Source organism: Eumetopias jubatus, unplaced genomic scaffold (genome assembly GCF_037043125.1).
Source record: "Eumetopias jubatus isolate StellerSeaLion01/CBP00866 unplaced genomic scaffold, mEumJub1_p1.0 scaffold_6, whole genome shotgun sequence".
In the NCBI taxonomy this organism is placed as follows: domain Eukaryota; kingdom Metazoa; phylum Chordata; class Mammalia; order Carnivora; family Otariidae; genus Eumetopias; species Eumetopias jubatus.
The window spans coordinates 53,287,860-53,294,037 of record NW_028274812.1 but is presented as its reverse complement, the minus strand read 5'-3'; positions in this window follow the sequence as shown (position 1 = coordinate 53,294,037).

Genomic DNA, 6,178 nt, shown 5'->3' with positions numbered 1-6,178 from the left:
ACCAGGAGGAAGGGGGTCACTGGGGACCATCTCAGAGGCTGCCCATCACAACCTTTATATAAACATAGAAAAATTTATTTATCCATTCTATTATCAATCCACATTTGGGTTGTTTCTAATTTGGGACTGTTATGAATAGAACTTCTATGAGCATTCTTTTTTTTTTTTAAAGATTTTATTTATTTATTTGAGAGAGAGAATGAGAGATAGAGAGCATGAGAGGGAAGAGGGTCAGAGAGAGAAGCAGACTCCCTGCTGAGCAAGGAGCCCGACATGGGACTCGATCCCGGGACTCCAGGATCATGACCTGAGCCGAAGGCAGTCGCTTAACCAACTGAGCCACCCAGGCGCCCGAGCATTCTTTTTTTATTATGTTATGTTAATCGCCATACATTACATCATTAGTTTTTGATGTAATGTTCCATGATTCATTGTTTGCATATAACACCCAGTGCTCCATGCAGTACATGCCCTCCTTAATACCCATCACCAGGCTAACCCATCCTCCCACCCCCTTCCCTCTAGAACCCTCCGTTTGTTTCTCAGAGTCCATATTCTCTCATGGTTCGTCTCCCCCTCTGATTTCCTCCCCTTCATTTTTCCCTTCCTGCTATCTTTTTTTTTTTTAACATATAATGTGTTATTTGTTTCAGAGGTACAGGTCTGTGATTCAACAGCCTTGCACAATTCACAGCGCTCACCATAGCACATACCCTCCCCAATGTCTATCACCCAGACACCCCACCCCTCCCACCCCCCACCACTCCAGCAACCCTCAGTTTGTTTCCTGAGATTAAGAAATCCTCATATCAGTGAGGTCATATGATACATGTCTTTCTCTGATTGACTTATTTCTATGAGCATTCTTAATACATGTCTACTGGTACATATGTGCATGCATTTCTGTTGGTAAATACCTGAAAGTATAATTACTATGTCCATGCCTATGCATAACTTCAACTTTAGTAACTAATGGTAAACTACTTTACAAAGTGATCTACAAATTTATATTTTTACCGGAGCAGATGAGATTTCAAGGTGCTACGTGTCCACCACTTGGTATTGCCAATTCTTCAACTTCTGCCTTCTGGTGAACAGGTAGTGATATCTCATTGTGGTTTTAGTTTGCATTTCTCTGATGGATAAAGAACTTGAACAGCTTTTCATGTATTTGTTTTGCCCTTCAGATACAGTGTTTTGTGCAGTAGACATGGAGACACGGCACTCAGATCCTCCTTCAAGGAAGGTCATGTTGCCTAGCGGCAGGGAGTGTGGTCGGCAGACAGACTCCAGCCAACAGTTCCTTCAGGGTTGGCCTTGATACAGAGAACCACCTTGTCAAGGTCATGCTCTTCCTGAGGAGCCCATGCTCACTGAGCAAGGTAGGACTATAAAGACACAGCCTTTACATCCTGGCACGAGACATACTAATGAGCAATATTCACTCCTGAGCACCCTCCTAGGCTGGTCCAGGCTTTGCTAGGTCTATGTCAAAGTTCAGCTCCTTTCTCTGCCCCTTTCTGCTTCCTCCCTCTTTTGTTCACAATAAACATCTTGGTTCTTAATAAATATCTGACACCACAAACCCCTTCTCAGTGTCTGCTTCTGAAGGACCCAATCTGTGACACAAAGTGTCTTTTTAAGCCTATTGCCAATTTTCCCATTGAGTTGTCTTTTTTTTTCTTACCAATTTGTAGGAGTCTTTTGTTTAGTATGGATTCAAGTGCTTAGTGAATTGTGTGTGTGACGAATAACTTCTCCCATGCTGGGACTTCCGGTTTTCATTTCTTTGTTGTGTCTTCGAAGAACAAAAGTCCTGCATTTGGATGTAACTCAATTTCTCAGGTTTTTTTTTTTTCCTTTTTAGACATGCTTTTTGTAGCCTACCTTAAGGTCATAAATATCTCCTATATTCTAAAAGCTTTTATTGTTTTGCCTTTCAGATTTAGACTTCCAAGCCACCTGGAATTAATTGTTGCATAAGGAATGAGAAGGGGACCATGTGTCGTTTCCCCCCGCCCCTGAATGGGTGTCCCATTGTCCCAGCACAGTGTTTTGAAAAAGCCTTCCTTTCCTTCGCTGTACCTGCCACATGCCAACCTGTCACGTACACCAGCTGTGTGAGTCTGTCCACCTGCGCCGGTCTGTTTCTGGATTTCCATTCTGTATCACTGACCTCTTTGCTTTTGTCCCAATACCACACTGCCCTAATTCCCATTCTCTTTCAAGCCCACTTGGAACAGGGTTTTGTCTCCAACTGTTCCCCTGCAACTGCTCTTAGGGAGATCAGCAACACCTCTTCCTGGCTAACGCCCATGTTCATCTCACTTGCCTTCTCAGCAGCAGGTGACACCAGAGGTACCCCTTCTCCTGACACAGTGTCTTCCAGGTCACCACACTCTTGGTTTTCCCGTGACTCCTTCTCTGCCTCCCCCGCCCCCCAGTCTGGTAATGTCAGTCTCCCTCGGGGCCCAGACCTCTGCCCTTGTTTCTTTGGGGATCTCATTGAGCATGTTAATGCCATTTAGCCCCAAATTTAGATTCCTAACTAGACTTTGTTGGCAAACTCCAGACTCATACATCCAGCTGCCTCCCTAACTCTTCCGTTTGAAGAATTTCAAACGAACTTGTAGTCTTTCCCCCAGATCTGTTCCACATCTTGCCTTTACCTTCTCAGCTGATGGCAACTCCATCCTTCCACTTGCTCAGGAACGCTCTTAGCAGCATCCTTACTCCTCTCTTTCCCTCTTAACAGCACATCCAATTCACTAGAAAATCCTGCCAGCTTTATCTTCAAATCTGCACAGCCCAAATCCAAGCTCTGCCCCCCACCTCCACAGCTGCCACCCTCTCAGAGCCTCCGTGTGGACAAACGCACAGCACCTGTTGCCTTGTAAGTGGGTCAAAATTCCCGGGAGATTTCTGCCATAACCTTCTCACTGGGTCTTCCTGCTTCGGCCCCTCTCTGGTTTTTGTCTTTTTTTTTTTTTTTAAGATTTTATTTATTTGACAAAGAGAGACACAGCGAGAGAGGGAACGCAAGCAGGGGGAGTGGGAGAGGGAGGAGCAGGTTTCCCGCCGAGCAGGGAGCTCGATGCGGGGCTCGATGCGGGGCTCGATGCGGGGCTCGATGCGGGGCTCGATGCGGGGCTCGATGTGGGGCTCGATGTGGGGCTCTCGATGCGGGGCTCGATCCCAGGGCCCCGGTACCATGACCTGAGCCGAAGGCAGATGCTTAACGACTGAGCCACCCGGGCCCCCTTTGTCTTTGTTTTAAACACAACAGCCTGAGGGATCCTTTTAAGACACGCGCAGATCCCATTACTCCCCTGCTCAAAAACCTGCAATGGTTCCCACTTCCTCAGAGTTGAAGCCGGTGTCCTTACAAGGACCTACAAGGCCCAGCCTGCCGCGACTTCATTCTCTCTCCCCTGATTGACTCTGATGTGGCCACTGGCCTTTCCGGCGCTCTGCCCACAGGCCAGGCCGCTCCTGACAGCCCGGGTCCGGAACACCCTAACCCCCAAGCACTTGCACCACTAACTTCTTCACCCCTTCAAGCTTTGGCCCAGATGCCGGCTTTGAGAGGAGACTCCCTCTGACCCTGAAAGCTGAAACCTGTCCTCCCCCTACCTTCTTTACCTTTCTCTACTCCTTTTTACCACTACACTTACCACGCTCAAATGTACTATTTACAGCGCTTATCAGTTATATTTATTGTTCATTCTTTTCCCCCTTGTAGAGTGTAGGGCGGGGATCTTTTCCCTCTCTTTCCGTTCTGTGTTCCGAGCACCCGGGCCAGGAAGCAACAGCCCCTCCCCGTAGCCCCAGGCCCCTGGGGCCCGCGCAGGCGAGGAGCTCGGCGATGGGGCTCCGGGGGGTAGCTCAGCCCTAGGAAGCGGCGTGGCGCCGGGAGACGCCCCGTGCGCAGCACCCTGTCCGGAAGCGTGCCTGCGTCCCCGCTCCAGTTCTGTCCCCCGCTGCGACAGGTCATTCTCTTCTCTGTCTCTCCCTCCATCCATGCCCGGCCCGCTGTGGGTCAGACTGGGAGCGCCATTTCCTCCAGCTGCAGAGGGCATCGCTACGGTTCCCAGCACCTCCGCGCGCACCGTCCCTAACTTCCCAGGCCGGTGGCGCCCCGCGGACGGACGGAGCTCCAACGCTAGAGCCCAGGGCTTTCGCTTCCAGTCCTGCATTCCCGCTCGCTTCCGTGGAGGGCTTAGGAGGCAGGCCCTCGGTTCGATCAGATTCTAAGTACCCTCGTACCAAATGCAAAACAAAACCTGACAAATCAGACTGAGCGAGACGGAGGAAGGCTTTTTAAAGATTTTTTTTTTCCTAGCTCTAAAGATTTTTCTTTTTAACACACATTCAAAATTCTACTCAAAACTCCGTTTTAGTATTACCGAACCCGAACTCCCATCTGAAATGTGCTGCTCCTGACGTGTCACTCCTGACATTTACTGAGATACCCTGTCATTAAGTCAGCAGACTTGAAAGATGTGGGGGCTTTCAGTGTATAAAGAAATAATGCTGTGAATCACAACACTATAGCTTCATCTCCAATTCTCAAAAGCACTTTGCTGGAAATCACATTAATCCTTATGATTTCCATGATAATAGGCCCCCATCAGTGTTTCCTGAGTAAGGGGTGGGTAGTGCGGCAAGAGCTCCTTGGGATGGTGGGAAAAAGACTAACTGCAGAGTTCTGAACCGGGAGTGGCTTGTGGAGCGAGCTGCAACTCCAAGACACTTGGAAGGGGTGCCTTGCCTCCCTTCAGCTGGGGCGCCCCTCCTGCTGCTCCCCCTTTCTCTCTGTGTATGTTGTCACATCAAGAAGAGGAACTGTAGGCTTTTGGAGAAACTTGGAAATTGATGTGTGGCACAGCCAGTGACTGACATCCTAAGAATGTGGCAGAGAATCAAGAAATTAAACAGCTGGAGAGAAACTAATGTAACACTGTATGTTAATTACACTGGAATTTTTTGAAAAAGCTGGAGAAACTTTGGATGTGATTATAAAGTAAGTAGACTAATTTTACAAAGCTATAGATGCAGACTAATGCATATACATGAGGGAGGCTAGAGTTATCCTGGTAATATCATTCGATGTCTCAAATGCAGTTTAATGATCAAGATTTTTAAAGTCTCTCATTGTATTTTAGTCACATGCCTAATTCTTGATCAAAATGTCTATCAGCAAATTTGATTACCCTCCCCATTCATCTGCATAATCTCTGGGCAACTTTTCACAGTCAAAACCAAAAATAAATCTTCCCTCAAAGGATGATCATAGGTGCCAGCACAACTGTTGAGAATATTTCAGAGGTTCCTCAATTTTAACCAAAGGTCCAAAGACTCCCTGTAAGTAGAGGTACTATGTATTTTGAATTCCAACTTTTGAGAGACAATTTTCCATGGGGATCTCATGTTTCGGCGCACCTTGTGAGCAGAGGCACAGAGCTTTTGTTCCAGACTTTTTGTTTATGTAGGAAACTAGCTTGGAATCGAGAATATCTCCCTCTTGGACAGCTTTGCTTGTATACCCTTTAAAAGACTAGGCTTCCTGAGCTAGAAATTCCTCAGCTGTGACTCAAGTATTTTTCTTGTGCAACATCTGCTCTGCGGAGCCCCCATGGAACTTGGAGGACCAGAGGAGCAGATGGGGAACATGAAGCTCACGCAGCCTGCAGTGCTTCTGACCCGGGATTCTCCTGTCTTTGCTAACATCCATGACACCGTGGCGGGTTAACCTGTTAGCCTGCAGTGTCTCAGACCCTTCATACATAGTTCTTGATACCAACAACCCCAAAATTTAAATTTTATAGAATAAAAGGATCTTTTAGTCCTACCTAATCTCCCACCTCTCTCACGCAAACGATCTAATACAATTCCAGCACAATGAATAAATACGGATTTTCTGGAATTTGTTGCAAAGGGACCTAGTATTTCCAGCTAGAAAACCGAGAAGTAAATATAATGTATTAAAGGATACATGTTAAGAAAGACAAAGGTTAGATAGGGCTAAAAAAGGAGTAAAGGGAAAGAAGGTAATCCTAAAAGGTGGAAACGGAAATAAATTACAAAGCATGTCTTTAATTTTGGTTTAGTCCCACAAGCTCAACCATTCTTTGCTAATGAAAATTATAGCCCTATCGCCCTCTACCGGAACCAGGCT